Source organism: Ranitomeya variabilis, chromosome 2, assembly GCF_051348905.1.
Source record: "Ranitomeya variabilis isolate aRanVar5 chromosome 2, aRanVar5.hap1, whole genome shotgun sequence".
Classification (NCBI taxonomy): Eukaryota; Metazoa; Chordata; class Amphibia; order Anura; family Dendrobatidae; genus Ranitomeya; species Ranitomeya variabilis.
In genome coordinates, this window is record NC_135233.1 from 144,828,166 (window position 1) to 144,852,167 (window position 24,002).

The 24,002-nt window shown below is 41.6% G+C and overlaps 1 protein-coding gene across 3 annotated transcripts in view; it reads right to left on the reverse strand.

Moving 5' to 3' along the window:
* Positions 1-24,002, reverse strand: part of PLEKHG1 (pleckstrin homology and RhoGEF domain containing G1) — a 339,483-nt gene that overhangs the window by 224,275 nt on the left and 91,206 nt on the right. The gene's annotated exons all lie outside the window — the stretch shown is intronic.

The following is a 24,002-nucleotide window of genomic DNA, read 5'->3' on the forward strand; positions in this document are numbered from 1 at the left end:
TGAAAAGACCAGGTTTAAAGTATTTACTTTGCGAGTACTTATAGGACAATGGTTTCTTTAATCATCTAAATTTAAACAGCTTTTAGGAATCAGGAAACTTAGCATTGTATTTTGATGATGGGCATGTGACTTAAAGTGGGTGTCACTCAAACAAACTACGGTACATTATAATCAATATATTTTTGTATAAAAATAAGTTCCCCCCCAAAATATTCCGGTGCTGAGATAATCTTATAAATGTGCCCCTGGGTGTACTGTGTATTGCCTGTGTCTGACTGTACAGGGACATGGTCTGATCACACTACAGCTCCTGGCCAGGTGAGTACATAAAAGAGTATAAAGACATTACAGATTGGGATCACAGCTGCTACTTTCTGTGAGGTAAAACATTTCCCTAACTGTTTAAAAACTTGTTTTACCTCACAGAAACAATCAGCTGTGATCCCCTGCTGTCCTTTCTGTATCCTCTTTGCATCCTCCCCTGCCCAGGAGATGTGGAATGATCAGACCATGTTCCTGCATGGTCAGACATGGCCATTACACAGTACACCGCAAGGGACATTTATAAGATTATCTCAGCACAGAAACATTTCTTTTAAAGACATCCAATTGTGCAAATTATTTTCATTCCAAGATTTATTAATTAAAATGTATTTGTTTGTGAAAAAAACCCTTTATAGAGAACCTGCCACAGGAGCCTATAGGCATTCCTTGTTGCTCAATTATGTATGCAACATGTATCCACTAAATGTACAGTACCTAGTGGTAATCTCGGAGCTGGATATATTTGACTAAAGAGTCATGGCGTCAACTTCCTAAACATGCTTAACTAACAACTTTGAGTCTGGGATACATAATCACAAGTCTATAGAGACTTCTGCTGATGATTATAATGATGTCCCGGCCTCAAGGATGTCAATTAAACCAGATTGGGTATGCTTAGGGTATGTTCGTTGGGACTCTTGAGGTGACTTGACTCCACCTCCATGACTCGAGCTAAGTGATTTACATATAAAAAATGCAATATTCAAATACTGTCTTATACATTGCCGAGCAACAAACAATACATAGAGAACATGGTTAGAAATTGGTACTGACTGGGTCCCTTTAACAAATCTACTTACTTACATTGCCCAGTGAAACCATCAATGAATTAACGTTTTGCCCCTATCTACAAACTCTGTTCCCTAATGAAAACAAGCTAGTAATATAGCTTGATTGTAAATAGGCGATAATGACAGACAGTTCAAATGACAGATCTCTGTTTGCATTTAGTTTGTCTTATTCATAAGTTAGATATAAAGGTACATGCTTATGTATTACATCAATATAGAAGTCATGGAACATACAGTATGGATATGTCTTTATGAAACAAACCCTTGCTATTCTTCATCCTATACACAATAAAAAATCCTTTAGACAAAATGTCCTATCTATGGATAACATGAATGTCCACCCTTAAACATTTGGTATCTATATACGCCAATATTCTGAGCTGCTGAGTAATTTAATCGTATATATATATATATATATATATATATATATATATATATATATATATATATATATATATATATATATATATATATATATATAGGGAATTTATAGTGCTTCTAATACTGAGCTCTAAAATCACATGCTTCTCTTTATACATCCATAGAGTGAAATGATAAAAGTTTAGGAGTCACTCCCTCACTGTATACAGTTTTATACATTGAATTTCTCAATATATCTGTATGCAGAAAGCTCCAAAGAGCCCCCTGGTGGTGGCTGGAAATAGCCAGAATGTTTTATTTAAAGAAACACTTCTGCTATTTTTAATCCACTAAAGTTTTGTAAATGTTAGTGTGGTGTCAATGTATTAACATATACCCAGATTACCGTCTTCGCAGCTATCTAGCGCCGTTCCGCTCTTCTACTGAGTCATGTTACGGCAATTCAGACTCTCCGGATCACTGTATGCTCTATGCATGAAATGGAAGTCTGTTTTACGATTTCAATCTCAGAATCTCGTTCTGACACTCCACTTCTGGCTCATGTAGAGCACAGTGTGATCTGGAGAGTCTGAATCACCGTCACGTGACTCAGAAGAGAAGCGGAAAAGATGGCGATCGGTGAGTATATTGATGCGCTAAGACTACACTCTCAGCGCAGGTTTAAGGAATAAAAAAAATATGTATAACAGTACAATGGGATTCAGGATATATAATGACTCAGATATATAATTTCCATGTTGTTTATATTTGAATAAATTTGGCTCCATTAAATAATTTTTTTTTTCATTTTAGTTAATAATTTTGTAAGTACGTTTTCTTATTTAGTTGGTAGGGATAATGATTTTTATTTTTCCATCCTTTCCATAAAGCCTTTAGATTAGTGGTAATGGTGACTTTACTGCAATATAATAATAAGCACCAACAACTCTCTGCCACATTTAATATAAGACTATAGCACGTTTTTCATTTTTTCATGAGCACATTTGCCATCCAACACTAAGCCTTATTGTATAGCACTTGGCCTAACTTTCCCATAAACAATGAATGTAACTCCATCTAGATTGTAAATGAATCAGCCCTTCCCATACTATTCACCTTTTCATGGTCTCCTTTAGTGTGGTCCACTCCAAGGTGGAATTTCCCCACTTGACTCTAGAATGCTTATTGTCCCTCCTTATCCTTTCTCTGTAATATGTGTTGGGCTATTTAGCATGTCTAAACCCTTACCTTTGCATATGTATATTTAAGTACTTGTGGTGAAAGCTAAGGCCAGTGTGGGAAAGTGCCACTAGAAGGCAACAAAAGAGAGCAGAGCACTTCACAGTAACCCATGAAATCTCTAATCTTCTATTCATCACATTCAGCCTAAATAGTACATTTCATGCACATGTAATAGCAACTTTATACAGTTGGGATAATTTTGTATGTAATACTTTCCATTGCATTAATACATTCTGTTCTCCTTAAAAGGCTATGTGAAACACTTTTTTTTCTCCAATCTTTCTTAGGCCGGTTTCACACGTCAGTGGCTCCGGTACGTGAGGTGACAGTTTCCTCACGTACCGGAGCCACTGACACACGTAGACACATTGAAATCAATGCATCTGTGCAGATGTCATTGATTTTTTGTGGACCGTGTCTCCGTGTGCCAAACACGGAGACATGTCAGTGTTCGTGGGAGCGCACGGATTACACGGACCCATTAAAGTCAATGGGTCCGTGTAAAACACGTACCGCACATGGACATTGTCCGTGTGCAGTCCGTGTGCCGTGTAGGAGACAGCGCTACAGTAAGCGCTGTCCCTCCCACATGGTGCTGAAGCCGCCATTCATATCTTCTCTGCAGCAGCGTTTGCTGTAGAGAAGATATGAAAAATCCTTTTTTTTTTTTTGTTTCTCGTGTTTAACATAAAGATCCATGTCCCCACCCCCTGTGCGCCCGCCCGCTGTTATTAAAATACTCACCCGCCTCCCTCGCAGTGTCCTGTCCTGGCCGCAGCTTCTCCTGTATGCAGTCACGTGGGGCCGCCCATTACAGAAATGAATATGCGGCTCCACCCCTGTAATCAGCGGCCCCACGTGACCGCTTATACAGTAGAAGGTGCGGCCAGGACAGGAAGCAGCGCCAGCGAGGGAGCCTGGTGAGTATTTTAATAACAGGGCGCACAGGGGGTGGGAGGGGGGTGGGGACAGGGATCTTTATGTTAAACACGAGAAACAAAAAAAAAAAGGATTTTTCATATCTTCTCTACAGCAAACGCTGCTGCAGAGAAGATATGAATGGCAGCTTCAGCACCATGTGGGGGGGACAGCGCTTATCTCTAGTGCTGTCTCCTGCACGGTGCGTGTGGTACCCAGTCGGCACACGGGCGGCACACGTGTGCCGCACGTGTGCCACACTGATGTGCCACAGAAACGCACGGGCACACGGACACGGATAATTCCGGTACCGATTTTTCCGGTACCGGAATTATCTGGACGTGTGGGACAGGCCTTAGGGTCCATTTACACTGGCCAACTTCAGATCAGCTAATTGCTGATTGTCGGTTGTTTAATAGCCTGTTTACACTGGCAGATCATGTCTCAGTTTGTAATAGATCATTTAGTGCACTTAGGCTACCATAGAGTAGTTCTCTGCAGCATTTTCACACCATGATGTGCTGCCGAGAACATTGATCTTTTGTGTAAATTTAGCGTAAACCAAAAGATCATTTCAAACAAGCATTTTTTGCTGATTGGCAGCCTGTTTAGATGAGGTTAACAATAATAATACAATGTAAGTGGACTTTTAGTGAAAAAGATCAGATCTTTCCATGTGTACAGCTCCTCTGCACTGTGCTGTTCCCCAGATATAATTACTATTCAGCCGTTAGGTTTGTATATTTTACAGTATAAGGTTTGCATTGCTTCATTAGTTAGGTGCATTACTATTGTTAGACATATTGCTATGCGCCATCTGCTGACCAATATTTGTTACTCATTATATCTGTGATTCTAATTTAGTATTCATGTGGGTGTGCCTTCACTGCAGTTCATGGGTCACTTGCTCTCAGCAGCCATTTTCCTTTCTTCACGGCATGACACACATTTACTGGGCTTGTGAAGGCATCAATTTTTAACTACCACCAAACATCAGCAAACAACTACAACCTATGCCAGTGACTTCAGAGAAAGTTATTGCATTGTACCCACAAGTATTGTGCTGTATCCAGGTTCTAATAAACCAAGATTTGAATTGTACCAATGCTGTGGTTCTGCATTCAAGTCTGCGGATGCGGAGTAATAAAATGGTCCTGTCTGCTCCTCATCTAGGAAGACGGAAGTAAGGATTCTCACAGCCCCCTTATCAGTCAGCTAAACCTCAATTCGCCCTATGTGGAGACAGAACATGAGAACATGCATATCTACAGCATGTATCTAGATCAGGAATGCACAATCTTTATTGTCTGAGGGCCACATTGTCTGGTTAAAGTTAAACTAACGCATTAGGACACAAAGGAAGGGAAATTGTCTCATAAGACAGTCATAAAAAGGGGAATAAATTAATTAAAAAAGCATGATTGTCTTATAAAGGCATTTATGTCCATCTATTTGTAGGATGAGGGTCTTCTTTTTTATTCACAAACCAGGATGGAAGAAGCCATGTAAGCATCCTGTAGCTTGTGTGAGATGCTGAAGTAGCCGAGTAGTTCACCATCCCCATCATGCTGCGATGAAGATAGCCACATTCATGCATAGCTGGCGTTCTACCTCATCCACTTGACATTGGAGTGCCACACAGAGGACAGGCATCTTCATTTTAGAAGATACATGGGGGTCCCAAAGATGACCAACATTGTTTTCGAGCTTCATGTTACTCCGCTCTGACATAGAAAAAAAATGTGAGCAAAGACCACACATTGACAAGCATGTCATTACCAGATTGTTGAGGGCTCTACAAATGGCATAGTGGGCTGCATGTGGCCCCCAGCCAGCACGTTGCGAACCCATAGTCTGGATTATTACAGATTGCAGACAAACCCTGTGTGTCCTGTAATCCTATGCTGCGTTCTCTTTTACTGTATGTGGGCCCAAAAATAGGAGCAGTAGTAGTGGTTTAACACATTGCAGAATTAACTTGCAGAATATTTTTTTGCAGTTTGTATTTATGGATATACATGCAGTACAGACCAAAAGTTTGGACACACCTTCTCATTTAGAGATTTTTCTGTACAGTATTTTCATGACTATGAAAATTGTACATTCACACTGAAGGCATCAAAACTATGAATTAACACGTGGAATTATATACTTAACAAAAATGTGTGAAACAACTGAAATTATGTCTTATATTCTAGGTTCTTCAAAGTAGCCACCTTTTGCTTTGATGACTGCTTTGCACACTCTTGGCATTCTCTTGATGAGCTTCAAGAGGTAGTCACCGGGAATAGTTTTCACTTCACAGGTGTGCCCTGTCAGGTTTATTAAGTGGGATTTCTTGCCTTATAAATGGAGTTGGGACCATCAGTTGTGTTGTGCAGAAGTCTGGTGGATACACAGCTGATAGTCCTACTGAATAGACTGTTAGAATTTGTATTATGGCAAGAAAAAAGCAGCTAAGAAAAACGAGTGGCCATCAACACTTTAAGAAATGAAGGTCAGTCAGACTGAAAAATTGGGAAAACTTTGAAAGTGTCCCCAAGTGCAGTAGCAAAAACCATCAAGGGCTACAAAGAAACTGGCCCACATGAGGACCATCCCAGGAAATGAAGACCAAGAGTCACCTCTGCTTCTGAGGATGTTTATCCGAGTCACCAGCCTCAGAAATCGCAGGTTAACAGCAGCTCTGATTAGAGACCAGGTCAATTCCACACAGAGTTCTAGCAGCAGACATATCTCTACAACAACTGTAAAGAGGAGACTTTGGGCAGCAGGCCTTCATGGTAAAATAGCTGCTAGGAAACCACTGCTAAGGACAGGCAACAAGCAGAAGAGACTTGTTTGGGCTAAAGAACACAAGGAATGGACATTAGACCAGTGGAAATCTGTGCTTTGGTCTGATGAGTCCAAATTTGAGATCTTTGGTTCCAACCACTGTGTCTTTGTGCGACGCAGAAAAGGTGAACGGATGAACTCTACATGCCTGGTTCCCACCATGAAGCATGGAGGAGGAAGTGTGATGGTGTGGGGGTGTTTTGCTGGTGACACTGTTGGGGATTTATTCAAAATTGAGGGCATACTGAACCAGCATGGCTACCACAGCATCTTGCAGCGGCATGCTATTCTATCCGGTTTGCGTTTAGTTGGATCATCATTTATTTTTCAACAGGACAATGACCCCAAACACACCTCCAGGCTGTGTAAGGGCTATTTGACCAAGAAGGAGAGTGATGGGGTGCTACGCCAGATCACCTGACCTGAACCCAATCGAGATGGTTTGGGGTGAGCTGGACCGCAGAGTGAAGGCAAAAGGGCCAACAAGTGCTAAGCATCTCTGGGAACTCCTTCAAGATTGTTGGAAGGCCATTCCTGGTGACTACCTCTGGAAGCTCATCAAGAGAATGCCAAGTGTGTGCAAAGCAGTCATCAAAGCAAAAGGTGGCTACTTTGAAGAACCTAGAATATAAGACATAATTTCAGTTGTTTCACACTTTTTTGTTAAGTATATAATTCCACATGTGTTAATTCATAGTTTTGATGCCTTCAGTGTGAATTTACAATTTTCATAGTCATGAAAATACAGAAAAATCTTTAAATGAGGTGTGTCCAAACTTTTGGTCTGTACTGTAGCTCTTCACATGAGCTGTGTACATAGAGTAAGGGTATGTGCACACGTCCGGATTTCTTGCAGAAATTTCCTGAAGAAAACCGGAAATTTTCTGCAAGAAATCCGCATTTTTTTTTTGCGTTTTTTTTCCGTTTTTTTTGCGTTTTTTGTAGCATTCTGCAAGCGTAATTAGCTTGCAGAATGCTAAAGTTTTCCAAGCGATCTGTAGCATCGCTTGGAAAACTGACTGACAGGTTGGTCACACTTGTCAAACATAGTGTTTGACAAGTGTGACCAACTTTTTACTATAGATGCAGCCTATGCAGCATCAATAGTAAAAGATAGAATGTTTAAAAATAATAAAAAAAATAAAAAAAATGCTTATACTCACCCAGACGATCTCCTCAGCGGCGTCCGTTCCTCTTCCTATAGCTGGTGTGTGCGCGCAGGACCTTCCATGACGTCGCGGTCATGTGAGCGGTCACGTGAGCGGTCACATGACCGCTCACGACCAATCACAAGACAGTGACGTCATCACAGGTCCTTCACCGCACACCAGCTATGAGAACCGAAGCGGCAGCATGCAGCGGTGAGGCGGGAACACTGCGGGGGACATCGAAGGTGAGTATAGGACTATTTTTTATTTTAATTCTTTTATTTTTGGCCAATTATATGGTGCCCAGTGCGTGGAGGAGAGTCTCCTCTCCTCCACCCTGGGTACCAACCGCACATAATCTGCTTACTTCCCGCATGGTGTGCACAGCCCCGTGCAGGAAGTAAGCAGATCAATGGACTCCTAGGTGTGCGGAATCCCCGCAATTCCGCATTTTTAATGAACATGTTGCTTTTTTTTCCGCGATGCGATTTTTTCGGGGAAAAAATCGCACCATTTGCACAAAAAATGCGGAATACACGGTAAATAATAGGAGGCATATGTTAGCGTTTTTTTCCGCGTTTTTATCGCGTTTTTTTAGCGGAAAAAACGCGAAAAAAAACGCAAAAAATCCTGACGTGTGCACATACCCTAAGGCTTTTGTTGTTTTTTGTGTGCCTCTTTGCTGCATTTTTGTGCCAAATTATGTGTGTCATTTGTCTACATCACATACATAATAACATAAGTTTTATTCACCAAAAATGTAGCAAAATCAAAAGATTGCACTTCCTGCAGCATTTCTGCATGCTTTAATTGATTTCTGTGAGTAAAAAAAATGCTACAAATGTGCTGCAAAAATACTGAAAGAATTGACATGCTGCAGGTTTACAAAATGCTGCAGTTCTCCAATCAGGAAAAAAACGTGTGTGCATGAGATTTTTGAAATCTCATGGCTTTTGCCGGTACCGAAAAAAGCAGGTTTTAATTAACATAGAAAAAAGCTGCAAAAAAAGTAAAATGTGAACATAGCCTAAAGTTTTTAATGTATTTTTATCGAAATTATTAAATGGTCATATTTAAACTTTAAGATACGTTTCAAAGTTATATAGAACTAGCTGTACTACCCGGCTTCGCCTGGGGTAATAACTGCTGTTAGCAAAATAGAATGTGTTAACAAAAATTTATTCTGCACAAAAAAACCACAAAACAAATAGATAGAAATGTAATTATTAAAAGGCAAAAACTAAGCTAATAGAAGCATTTTACAACATATATTTCAACACCAGAGATATTCCACACAGATTTAACTAAATTGGCCAAGTAATGTGAAGTAATCTTCTACTACTTATTCGAGAGCCTTTTGATAAACGACATTCTTAGTTTTTCCTTCAGGTGCAAAGACAAACAGATTTTTGGCTGTTCCAACTCTTGAACAGGCCACATAAAGTTGACCATGAGAAAAGCATGGAGATTGTAAATCTAAGCTAGCTGAAGAGCCCGGCGTTGCCTGGGCATAGTAAATATCTGTGGTTAGTTATAGCACCTCACTTCTCTTATTTTCCCATCACGCCTCTCATTTTCCCCATCACATCTTTCATTTTCCCCCTCACATCTCTCATTTTCTCCCTCACACCTCTCATTTTCCCCCTCACTCCTCTTATTTTCCCCCTCACTCCTCTCATTCCCCCCTAACACTTGTCATTTCGACCTCACATCTGTCATTTTCCGATCACTCCACTATTTTCCCTCACTCCTCTCATTTTGCACTCACACCTTTTCATTTTCACCTCACACCTCTCATTTTCACCTCAGTATATACATGTTTGTCATCTCCCTTATATATAGTATACACCTGTATGTCATCTCCTGTATATAGTATATACCTGTATGTCATCTCCCCTGTATATAGTATATACCTGCTGTGTGTCATCTCCCCTGTATATAGTATATACCTGTATGCCATCTCCTCCTATGTATAGTATATACCTGTATGTAATCTCCTCCTGTATATAGTATATACCTGTGTGTCATCTCACCTATATATAGTATATATCTGTGTGTCATCTCCTCCTGTATATAGTATATACCTGTATGTCATCTCCTCCTATACATAGCATATACCTGTATGTCATCTCCTCCTGTATATACTATATACCTGTAGGTAATCTGCTCCTGTATATAGTATATACCTGTGTGTCATCTCCTTCTGTATATAGTATATACCTGTATGTCATCTCCTGCTGTATGTAGTATGTACCTGTATGTCATCTCCTCCTCTATATAGTATATACCTGTGTGTCATCTCTCCTGTATATAGTATATATCTGTGTGTCATCTCCTCCTGCATATAGTATATACCTGTGTGTCATCTCCCCTGTAAATAGCATATACCTGTGTGTCATCTCCTCCTGTATATAGTATATATCTGTATGTCATCTCCTATATTAGACCTCGTTCAAACGTTATTTGGTCAGTATTTTTACCTCAGTATTTGTAAGCTAAATTGGCAGCCTGATAAATCTCCAGCCAACAGTAAGCCCACCCCCTGGCAGTATATATTAGCTCACACATACACATAATAGACTGGTCATGTAACTGACAGCTGCCGGATTCCTATATGGTACATTTGTTGCTCTTGTAGTTTTTCAGCTTATTAATCAGATTTTTATTTTTGAAGGATAATACCAGACTTGTGTTTTTTTTAGGGCGAGTTTCGTGTGTCAAGTTGTGTGTGTTGAGTTGCGTGTGGCGACATGCATGTAGCGACTTTTGTGAGATGAGTTTTGTGTGGCAACATGCATGTAGCAACTTTTTGTGTGTCGAGTTGCATGTGACAGGTTAGTGTAGCAAGTTGTGTGCAGCAAGTTTTGCGCATGGTGAGTTTTGCGCGTGGCGAGTTTTATGTGTGGTGCCTTTTGAGTATGTGCAAGTTTTGTGAGGCAACTTTTGCATGTGTTGCAACTTTTGTGCATGTGGCAATTTTTCCGCGTGTGCAAGTTTTGCGTGTGGCGAGTTTTCCATGAGGTGAGTTTTGCACGTGTGGCGAGTTTTGCATGTGGAGAGTTTTGCGTGTGGCGAGTTTTGAGCTGCGACTTTTGTGTTTCAACTTTTATGTGGCGAGGTTGGTGTATGTGTGGTGAAATGTGCGCTGAGGGTGGTATATGTGTTTGAGCACGTGGTAGTGTGTGGCGCATTTTGTGTGTGTGTTCATATCCCCGTGGTGGTGTGGTGATTATCCCATGTCGGGGCCCCACCTTAGCAACTGTACAGTATATACTCTTTGGCGCCATCGCTCTCATTCTTTAAGTCCCCCTTGTTCACATCTGGCAGCTGTTAATTTGCCTCCAACACTTTTCCTTTCATTTTTTCCCCATTATGTAGATAGGGGCAAAATTGTTTGGTGAATTGGAAAGCGTGGGGTTAAAATTTCACCTCACAACATAGCCTATGACGCTCTCGGGGTCCAGACGTGTGACTGTGCAAAATTTTGTGGCTGTAGCTGTGACGGTTCAGATGCCAATCCCGGACATACATACACACATACATACACACATTCAGCTTTATATATTAGATGAAATGTAGGCCGTGTAAGATCTTGGTTATGTACATTAGTTTTTTCATGTTTTGGTTATTTATATTAGGAGTATATGTCATTGAGAAGAAGGAAAAAAGAGACCTAGATGAGCTTTTATCATAGATATTTAATATTGAATATTACATGACCAAACCAGAGGATCCTGTAATGAGCCTAATAATCAGCCTAATAATGGGCTCCAGAGGTCCAGTAGAAACTATTAGTCTATAATGATTACATGTTCTGCGTCTGCAATAATGATAAAGTTTATCATGTAGTTAAAAGTTGTCAAGTCCCGTATAGTTTGAGGGGAGCCCTTCATATAAGTTCCTTTGGTTGACTCAAGTAACCTGAATCTGATGGTAAAACAAATGGTTAAATTGAAGGAATATAATTAGTGGCCTTTGTGAGAACATTATAGGGTATTGGGGGGAAAAAAAGTTTTAAATAGCTTATTCCAAAAGACGCACTTAAAAATCCTGCAAGGTTATAATCGATAATAAAATTCCATGTTAGTGCATTGTAGGAAGTAAGAAAGTGAGCCTCCTTCTTTTCCAACACACTCACTAAATGTAAAAAAACAGTATATTTTGTAAATTTTATAGTCCATTCTCAGATGGAAACTATTTGCCGCTATGGTAAGTGCTGTAGGCAGGTTTTACACTATATACCCTGCTCTGGTGGACTGGAGCCATCCACGTACATATACAATACGTGTTTGGCAAAAGATTGCCCTGAAAAAATAAACTGTTTGCTAGCACTGGACCTTCATGGTAGATCCGTGAATTAGCAATAAATAAAACAATGCAACTATAGCCAATGTCTTTATTCTTTCAAAATTTACAATCGATAAAAGGATTGAACTTGGCCAGATAATCACCAAGCACCGTAAATATATGGCACTTGTTCCTATGATTTAATCCTGCTCCACTGAAAATGTACTGCTAGTGGCTAAAGCTCCTGTTCTTGCAATCCGGCAGTAACTGGTCTGCTCCCTGTCAGACTCATTTGGGAACCATGTGGAGAAGGCAGAAGCAATTTATTACCATTTCTGTCTTCTCCTTTTCCAAATACATTGTGCTATTATTTTTCTGCTGATGCTTCTGTAGGACCTGACAATCACTTGATCACTGGGTGTGTGCAAAGAGAGCCACATTTGGTTCCCAGCACAGCAGGAGGATGTTACTTTCCCTGTAACTGGAGCTCCTATGGATGCCCAGGTTACAGTGGAAAGAAGTATCATATGGAGTCAGAGAGCATGGCTGGCTTATGGTGATATACATAGATGCATTTAATATGATCAGATTTTAAGGGTATTTTTATCTTCAATGCATTGAGAAATTTAACGTGGGTTTACATCTAACAAGCGGCAGCACTAAATAATCGGCGATCAGCAACACCGATCAACAGAGGTAGGCCAAACTCTCAAAGCATACTAAATTATCCATAATAGATTGTTTCGTACTCATATGCTGCCATTGTTCTCGGCAGCATGAGTCCTGTTTACACAAGATGATGCGCTGCTCAGAACGATGATCTTTTGTGCCCCCCAAAAGATCATTTCACCAGATGAACAAGCATTTTGCTGGTTCATCAGGTGATCAGAAGCCTATTTACACTGCCAGATTATCTTGAAATAAGCGTTCCTCGGATAACGTGTTCACAATAATCTTTCAGTGCACACGCACCTTTAGCCTTTGGGACATTTATATTAATATACCCAATAGGAGCTAATTTAAATTTGATGCCTTTTTAGCACGGATATAAGTGAAATATATCTAACACTGATTTGTTAGTTTTTCGTAACACCCTTCAGATTGTAATTTAGGAACACAGAGAGGTGGGAAATGGATCTGAACAATAGCTTGTGGAAGGGAACTCTCAGCAGGAGTCTGAGAATAACATCTTGAAACTTTGGAAAGTTACTTGAAGATCAGAGCAAACATTTGTATAGAAAAGCTCAGCAGGACCTTTGGAAAGATCAAACTTTGATATTACAATAAGGGAAATCTGGTGATATACTGTCTAGGAACAGTGCACTGGACAGTACATTCTAGAATTAAAATAAAAACAGAGCTTCTCATTTCCATACTTATTTTATTAGGTCACGCCATAAACAAGAGAAAAGTTTTAAAAATATGACTTAACAATTTTTCCAATTCTGAATCACTACAAACTTCACAATCCAATGTCAGATTGGAGTACATTGAGGCCATTTCTGAGCCAGTCTTTTTTTATGATTCTAAAAATCTACTGAAAAAAACGAATTGTAAATTTGAATGGGTATTTGTTACTGCTAGTTTGCAATAAACTACTGTATAAAACGCTCTTTTTACACCTAGAGGGTTAAATGTTTGTTTAAGGGTGAGTTCACACTAGGTGTTTTTTCAGCTTTTTTTCATGCTTTTTTTAATGCAAATTTTCAGCGCCATTTTACAGTACCAGCTATGTCTATGAGATTCCAGAAATCTCATGCACACACCTTGGTTTTTTTTGTCATCAGTATTTTGTGCTTTGCCTGATAGAGCATGTCACTTCTTTCATGTTTTTTTCAAGGTTTTTCACCGATTGGCATGAATGGGTCGTGAAAAAACGCTGAAAATCTGCAGCAAAAACGCAGGTATCAGGCTTTGCTGCAGTTTTCTGTGCCAAAACCTGATTTTGCAGAATAGGACTTTTTTTTTATAGCGAATGTAAGGGACATATAGGAAGGGGGCCTAACAAGCACCTCATCTTTGCATCAATGAGTGCTGATGATGTGACCATTTCCATGCTGATTTCTACTTTATGGCCTTCTCTTGTCTTATCATTGACAGAAAACAGTAAAGTAGTAGCAGCTTTCATATCAACAAGGTCAAGGGGGTTAAAGAGGGCTTTTCATTACTTATAAGCCTGAGATGAAGAGTTTTATGGCTTATGTCAGAATTGTCACAGAACTGAGGAAATAGAAGTAGCAAGGAAGCTTAGAAAATAAGCTAGTCTTCACTTAGGGTAAAAATGTATGTAGTTACCCTTATGCCTGCATTTAAAGAGAACATGTCATGTTCAATTGGTATCTGATCTGCAGGCACAATGCTGTAGAGCAGGAGGACATGATCAGATTGATGTACATTTTTCAGAGAGCCTTGCATTCTTTTCATTTTACTCTCTGGTGTTTAATGCATCAGTGTGCAAAGTCCAGTAGGCAGTCCTATTAACAGGGCCGGTTTTAGGCAAAGTGGGGCCCTAGGCAAAAGTTTAAAATGGGGCCCCAAATGCTAACATATTGCACCAACAGAAACATTTTGGTTGTAGCTACATGCGCTGATTTCAGGCCACTAAACGAGCGTGATCAACAATATTGAAGTCATTCGCCACTTGTTTCCAGCCTCCTTACACTGGCTGGGGACAGAATGATCACTAGTAAATCAATCTGTCCCCATACAGTATCATCTTAGCAGAATATCTGCAGTTTTAACTGGGCGATGTGCTGATGAGAACAATGATTTTTGTTCTGGCATATACTGTACATACATACACCGTACATACACACAGATACACATACCGTACATATATACACAGACATACACCTTACATGCATACACACATACAGTTATATACACATATAGTATACACATACTGTACATACATATACCATACATACACACAAATACACATACATACACCTTACGTACACACAGATACACATACAAATACAGTATATGCAAACACATACATATACCATACATACACACAGATACACATACATATACCATCATACATACACCTACCGTACATGCACACATGCATATACCGTACATTCACACAAATGCCGTACACACATATACCGTACATACACACAGATACACACACATATACCGTACATACACAGATACAGTTATATACATATAGTACACACATACCGTACATACATATAAAATACACCCAAATGCACATACCGTACATACATACATATACCGTACATGCATACACACACATATACCGAACATACAGATACACATACACGTACCGTACATACACACATACAGTATATACACATACCGTACACACATATACATACACATATACTGTATGTACATGCACATAAACATACATATATACCATATATCCATACAAATTTATTTCACATACACAGATACACACATACTGTACATGCATACACACACAGCCATACAACTATACCATACATACACACATATACTGTACATACACAGATACACACACACAGATAGAAACATACACATAGATACACACAGATGCACACATACATATACAAGCATATACATACATACATACTAATCTTGTATAGGTGATCAGATGAGCCCTGCAGGTCAGTTCAGCTGGAGAAGGCTGCAGACCCCACTGTGGGGGATGGGGCACAGAGCAGACAGCACCTGATGATAAATTCCCAGTAAGGCTACGTTCACATTTGCGTTGTGCGCCGCAGCGTCAGCGCCGCAACGCACAACGCAAACAAAAACGCAGCAAAACGCATGCACAACGCTGCGTTTTGCGCCGCATGCGTCCTTTTTTTCATTGATTTTGGACGCAGCAAAAATGCAACTTGCTGCGTCCTCTGCGCCCGGACGCGGGCGCCGCAGTGACGCATGCGGTGCAAAACGCAAGTGCGACGCATGTCCATGCGCCCCCATGTTAACTATAGGGGCGCATGACGCATGCGGCGACGCTGCGGCGCCCGACGCTGCGGCGCTGACCGCAAATGTGAACGTAGCCTAAGGGAGGAAAAGACTCAAATTCAAAAAGTTCCATGACTAAAATTATAAAGAGACAAGTTATAAAGAGCACTATAACTGCACATTACTTTTCAGGTCACTTCACAGCATACATTTTGCTGCCGTGCTGCCCCTGCAGTGAGCTCCTCCCCCATCTCTTCTCTGTGAGGAGACGCTGCAGCCTGCTCTGAACAGAACAGTGGAGGGAGCAGAAGACCCCCTGTAAGTCCTGCTCTTCCTCCACTGCTGTCCCTGTGTGCTGTGCTGCCCTGGGGCCCCTGACTGTAGGTGAGCACTCACCATTGGGACGCTCCATGCAGGAGGACAGACGGCAGCCAGTGAGCGCTCTCCTCAGTCTGGCCACTGTGAGGTAAGGAAAGCGTTCATTGGCCAGCGTCTCTCCCAGCATGACACGCCCCCTTTTTGATCTCCTGCACTTCGCGCCCCGCTCTCTCCCCCACACTCGGTGTTCCATGATTACAGGAGGGAGTGAGAGGGGCCCGACCCTGCATGATACCGGGCCTGCCTGCAGGGGCCCCCCTCCACCTCTGGGCCCTGGAGCAGTGCCATCAACAGTATGTCTGCCCCTGGCTGGGGGCCCCTAGGGCAGCGGGGGCCCCAGGCAGCTGCCTAGTCTGCCTGCCCCTAACGCCGGCCCTGCCTATTAAGTGAATGGCAGTCTTCCCTGTATGACTATCTATCACCGTGTAGGACCGCCCATTGGACTCATATCCAAGCAAACATTAGGGATGTCAATGAATAAAATATAACTTATGCCGAATACTTCCATTAAATCTAGGTATCAATCAGCTCAGATTCTCCTTCTCTATCCCATCCTATGCAGAGTTCGGACTGCATGATGACGTGTTCCCTTTAATAGGATGTCATTCCCCTATCTGCACTTCTGCTTAATTTCTGTATGTCTGGCTGTAGCCATGGGAAGAGAAGAAATTCTGGGCTCAATAGAATTTTCTGCAGTTCCTCTATCGTGCTGCAGTGGGCCGAGTCATGATAGTGTGAAACGTGTATACTGTCAGGATTCCCCCTTCGTTTTCAGTGCGAGTGGATGGTCACGTGACCGCGAGCATGGAATTTGCATACTTGCAGCCTACTAGCTTCTCATCCACTTTCTTTAATACTCTACATAGAGTGACTGCAGAAATTTCTTTTGAGCACACAAACCCCTTTAAGAATGTCTTTTTGGCCCCTGTCATGGTGATATTCCCCAGCAGACATTTTTTCTGTTGTGTGCAGTAAGCAATTAGGCATCGCAAATGAAATATTCCATGTAATCAATGGATGGCTTACGCCACTGTATACCTATATTGGCATTCTCCCAACTCTACTAAGAGTAGGCTCAAAACCAGTCGGCCCACAGCCGAAATTTGTAAAAAAAAAAAAAGATACAACGGATGCCAGTTTTAATATGTAATTGCTAATGTGTAATTATTCTGTTCAATGACAAATAAAGCCTTTAGGAAAGCAGATGGAACTTCACATTTTTGCTGAAAAATAAAGTTGCACTAAGAGCTAGATCAATATTGCTGGGGTTATCAATAATAAAGGGGAAGCAAAGGGGTTAAAAAATAGTATAGTAGAAGTGATTTGTGGTCCGACCTGATCTTTGCGAAATTGCCGGCCCCCAGAAAGGTGACTGCGCATCGGATGTGGGACAGGGTGAAATCAATGTTAATTGACATAGGTTCATTGCTGGGAATAAGAGACTGAGCTGGCAGAATGTATGGCTGGAGGCTTTACAAGACTAAACATATTCAGGAGCAGCTAGAACCACTCAGATCTATAGGTTATAAAGACATTATACTCAACAACCACTGTTAGGCTAAGTCCAGGTTTTCCAATGAGCTACCAAAACCATAACAAATGATTTTTCGAGATATTTTTATTATACTCTGTGGAGGGATAACGTAGCTTCTCCTTTAAAATATTATATTCTTTTTTTACGTAAGAGATCAAGCACACAGTTGTATTAAGGCTCCATAGAACATTACACCTATATAGAAGACACAAGCCCCTCACAATATATACCATAGAAGAAACATTGAGGAGCAATATCTATATCTATATCTATATTATGGAGCTGTACAAATGTACCACACAGAATAAATTTTACTCTATAGTGAGAGCTGAAAAGATGAATGTGGGCTTTAAAGGGAGTCTGTCACCGATTTTTGTTACCTCATATGAGAGCAGCATGAAGTACCCTGAGTCCAGTAATGTGTCACTTACTGGGCTGCATGTTGTATTTTTCATAAAATTGTGGCAACATAATTTGTAGGATCCGATATCGCCACCTCCTGCAAATCTCGCGCATGCACGCCGCTCATTTCAGCAGCATCACTGTGCTTCTCTAGGCGGATGCACACTTCCTGGCTTCAGAGGCACAGTGCGCATGACCGGAAGTGCAGAAGATGGCTCACGTCCATGGAGGAGACGAAGAACAGTCGGACTCAGCAGGAACATGACTCAGCTGGCACAGTGACGTGACTGAAAAATGCTGCGTGCATGCACGAGATTTGCAAGAGCTGGTGATGACGTCGGCTCCTGCAAATTATGTTATCACGCCCACAGTGGCTCGATAACATGGAAAGAGGGAGGACTAGTCTGGGGCAACTAACGCTCCATCGACTAGTCAAATCCCTAATTAGCATAGGAAACAGGGACCTTATAAAAGCTTTTTTTAAACCTCGTTTTCACTGAATAATGTTATACAGGGCTGGTTGGGCAGGGAATTTAGTAATGCATAGGTGAATGCTGCAGGGATGGAGGGCATGAGGGACCTGACAGGTTTCCTTTAAATGGAAAAAGGAGACATCCTAATGAAAGTGTTCAGATAGAACATTTTAATTAGGATTTTTTTGTGGAAAGACAAGTGTGTGTGTAGTAAGCTCGCTATTAAAATTAATGAGGGTAATGGATTAACCATCATCCTACTAATTTATTAGGCCAGGGGAAAACCAGGAGAATAAACAAGGTCTGATAGGTTATAGAACAAAGAGAAAGACAGAACCTATAAAATTTAGCCTTTAATGTATTTGATCTAAAAAGCTCAAACATATATCAAAAATATAGGTGAGTGGATCAGGTAAAGGTCACAAATAGTCCCGTATATGGACAAAAATACATATATTTATCAAAGAAAATATCTAAGGGAACAGAAAATAGTCCTTCGTTCCCCTACCTGGCATTGGAGTTTGGCACCATATGGGGAACGTAATGGCGCTCTGCTCCACGTGGACTCACCCTGTCTGACCCTAGAAAGGAATCCCTCACCAAGCCATCACCAACACCCTTAAAGTGCTTAAGTGCATTACAAAGATTCTGAACCTGACACTATAGTTTCTGCATGATCAGTGGGTGCCAAGATTACACATGTATCCAAATAAAGTGCTCACTGTATCCTTGGAATGTATTTTGATAAATTAGAGAATATTTCTCTTATTCATGGCTGCTTATAGAAAAGGCCAATCCCAGCCAGACAAGGAGTCTTTAGACTGGGATAAGGCCAAACATAATAAAAAAAAAATTGTGCTATTCTCACCTTCCGGCGTCCCCCGCAGCGTTCCCGATGCTCTCGATGCTGCCGGCAGCTAGCGTTCCCAGTAATGGCTTGCAAAATGACCCGATGACGTAGCAGTCTCGCAAGACCACTACGTCATCTGAGGTCATTGTCTCGCAAGGCATTACTGGGAACTGCAGTTGCCGGGAACATTGGGCTGGATCCGGGGGCCGCCAGAAGGTGAGTACATAACTATTTTTTATTTTAATTCTTTTTTTAACAGGGTTATGGTGCCCACACTGATATATACTACGTGGGCTGTGTTATATGCTATGTGGGCTGTGTTATATACTATGTGGGCTGTGTTATATGCTACATGGCTGTGCTATATACTATGTGGCTGTGCTATATACTACATGGCTGTGCTATATGCTACGTGGCTGTGCTATATACTATGTGGCTGTGTTATATGCTACATGGGCTGTTATATGCTATGCGGGCTGTGCTATATGCTACGTGGCTGTGCTATATGCTACGTGGCTGTGCTATATACTACGTGGGCTGTGTTATATGCTACTTGGGCTGTGTTATATACTACGTGGGCTGTGTTATATACTACGTGGCTGTGCTTTATACTACGTGGGCTGTGTTATATGCTATGTAGCTGTGCTATATACTATGTGGGCTGTGTTATATAATACGTGGCTATGCTATATACTACATAGCTGTGCTATATGCTACGTGGGCTGTGTTATATGCTACATGGCTGTGCTATATACTGTGTAGCTGTGCTATATGCTACGTGGGCTGTGTTATATTCTACGTGGGCTGTGTTTTATGCTACGTAGCTGTGCTATATACTACTGTATGTGGCCATGCTATATACTGCGTGGCCATGCTATATACTGCGTGGCTGTGGTATATACTGCGTGGCTGTGGTATATACTACATTGCTATGCTATATGTTACACATTTTGCACTTTTACAAATGTTCTACGTTAATACTTTCTAATGTTTACTTTAAAAAGTTTTCCATTAAAAAATTGTCATATTCAATGTATGCAGTTTTTTCTTTGCAGCAAGTTTAGCTAACAATAAAATGCCTACTGGTAACTGAGGAAGAGGGAGTAGGTCACAAAAATTGGCAAATAAGGGGCTGACTTACCGTATATAAAGCCCCTCTGCTGTATGGTATTGTAGAATTTACAATAGCTATCACTCATGTAAGAAGTGAAATCTGGCATTGTACTATACCTATATTTCTCTGCTTTATCTGTGCATCATGAATCGTGGTATGTGTTAAGGGGGGCCCACTGAGACTCTTTCACCTAGGGCCCTCAAAAACCTGGAGCCGGCACTGCTCAGGGGCAGATACAGTACGTAAAGGTATAACATGCCAAGGTTCTTCACTAAAACCAACAGTAATATTTCACCAGAGTAAAGTCATCCCTAGATATGATGCTACTGTAACAAGGGGAAACCGGGGTGGTAGTCCTGACCGAGTTCACCCACTAAACACAGTCTGTAGACACCCTGGCCCCTGTACATGTAATGCAGGGCTGACACAGCCTTTCTCCAGAGGTTACCTTCTCTTCTGGCCAAAGCAGTCCAGGCCATTCGACGTTCATAAAGACAACTGTTGTCCATCAGCAAAAAGAATTCTTTAATGAACAGTGATAAAGAAGGAGACGAAGAAAGGCACAAATACAACACTGGTTTTCCTACTCTCTCCCTGCCACACTCTCCAACCGCACCCACAGCAGCTGCAGCAGCCAAAGATTAGAGGAATTCCATGCGCCGGGATAATCCCTTCAGAAGCAGGGGCCCTTCCAGAGTCCTGGGACCCGTGTTGCAGTCCTTAGCCCTTTTGTCCAGTCATTGGTCCTTAGCTCAGGGCAACAGACCTCTCCCGTCTGGAGGATCTGGCAGTGCCCCGTCTGTAATACACGTCTTCCCTGGCCAATGTATCCAGGCAGTTCTCAGGAAGCAACAGCTTCCTCTCCCCTTGTGGCTGCAAGTCCAGCCTCCTATTTTAACTATTGCCTGTTCCTAACTCTGCTATAGTGGCACATGTAGCAACATTGTACATTGCATATGCAACACTTAAGGGGAAACATTCCAATACTTTACAGGTACATAACACAGCATAATGACACAATACCATACAGGGTACATCACATACATTGCAATAATGAACATACAGTATCTATATCAAGTGCACGGAAGGTCATAAGGAAGGAGGAGGGGGCACCACTGAGGGGACCGGCCACCTCCTTACATTACAGTAACACACTGAATTGGGTCTTATGATAGTTGGGTAGTATCACCCATAAGTGTGGTATCACACAGATTTTATGATAAAGTAGGTCAAGGAATAATAGTAATGTGATATATTCTGCACTAAGACACACAATGAAGTTTCACCAGGGTAAAGTAACCCCTAGATATGATATCACATTAACAGACTAGGTCTTATGACAATAGGGCAGTGTTACCCATAAATGTGGTATCACAACAACAGAGCATAAAGCCTTACAAAACACATTTCAGGCTGTGTTCAGTGTGTACTGACAAGGTCGGTTTCATATATCAGACACAAAATATATCGGAATTTTAATAAATCCCTCATGTAGACATGATAATGTCTATTTATGTCACTTTAATTAGAAACCACAGCCCGATTCAGTTTCCCCCTCTTAAATAAAGTAAGGGGTTCATTAGGGGATTATTGAATAAGGGGCTCTAAGTAGTGTTGAGCGATACCGTCCGATACTTGAAAGTATCGGTATCGGAAAGTATCGGCCGATACCGGCAAAGTATCGGATCTAATCCGATACCGATACCCGATACCAATACAAGTCAATGGGACTCAAGTATCGGACGGTATCCCTGATGGTTCCCAGGGTCTGAAGGAGAGGAAACTCTCCTTCAGGCCCTGGGATCCATATTAATGTGTAAAATAAAGAATTAAAATAAAAAATATTGCTATACTCACCTCTCCGACGCAGCCTGGACCTCACCGAGGGAACCAGCAGCCTTCTTTGCTTAAAATGCGCGCGTTTCCTGCCTCCCGCGACGTCACGGCTTCTGATTGGTCGTGTGCCGCCCATGCAGAAATAGGCATTCAGGACCTGAAATTACGTCACGGCTTGCTGTGATTGGTCGCGTCGCGGCCACATGGGCGGCACGCAACCAATCACAAGCCGTGACGTAATTTTAAAATGCGCGCGTGTCCTGCCTCCCGTGACGTCACGGCTTGTGATTGGTCGCGTCGCCCATGTGACCGCGACGCGACCAATCACAAGCCGGAACGTAATTTTAAAATCCTGAATGCCTAGAATTAAGCTTCCAGGACCTCAAAATTACGTCACGGCTTGCTGTGATTGGTCGCGTCGCGGCCACATGGGCGTCACGCGACCAATCAGAAGCCGTGACGTCGCGGGAGGCAGGAAACGCGCGCATTTTAAGCAAACAACGCTGCCGGTTCCCTCGGTGAGGTCCAGGCTGCGTCGGAGAGGTGAGTATAGCAATATTTTTTATTTTAATTCTTTATTTTACACATTAATGTTGCATTTTACACATTAATGTTGTTTCGATACCGATACCCGATACCACAAAAGTATCGGATCTCGGTATCGGAATTCCGATACCCGCAAGTATCGGCCGATACCCGATACTTGCGGTATCGGAATGCTCAACACTAGCTCTAAGCAGTTCCTGCCACTAACACCGCATGTGTCACAATGGAGTCTTGAATGCATGCACGAGATTTGCAAGAGCTGGTGATGACATCGGCTCCTACAAATTATGTTATCACGCCAACAGGGGCGCGATAACATGGAAAGAGGGCTGATTAGTCTGGGGCAAGTAACGCCACATCGACTAGTCAAAACCCTGATTAGCATAGAAAATGGGGACCTTATAAAGGCTTTTTTAAACCTTGTTTTCACTGAATAACATTATACAGGGCTGGTTGGGCAGGTAATTTAGTCCTACATAGGTGACTGCTGCTGGGTTGGCGGGCATGAGGGACCTGACAGGTTCCATTTAAATGGAAAAAGTTGACATCCTAATGAAAGTGTTCAGAACATTTTAATTAGGATTCTTTAGTGGAAAGACAACTGTGTTTAGTAAGCTCTCTAGTAAAATTAATGGTGGTAATCGATTAACCATGATCCGACTAGTTTATGAAGGCTACATGCAGACATTTGTAGCTTGACTTTCCAATATTTGCCATTGAGTAAATAGGAGTACGTGACCACTGGGTCCCTTATCGAGTGTTGTCATAGGACCCACTTTTCTATGATCACCCTTAGCTGCAATGAACAGTTTATATTTATTTCTGCACATGATGCACACAGTAAAGTTACAGCACTGGGTTTCTGCACACCCACACATACATTGTGACATCGCAACATGAGAAAATCATATAAAGATGTCATATGCAAAAATAATTGTAGGTAAGATGTTTCAGCAGTAGAAAAATGTAAAAAGTAATGATACAGAAAAGGGATGATGCACATAGCAGGATTAACCAAGGGGCTCCATAGTAAAATTTAGGAT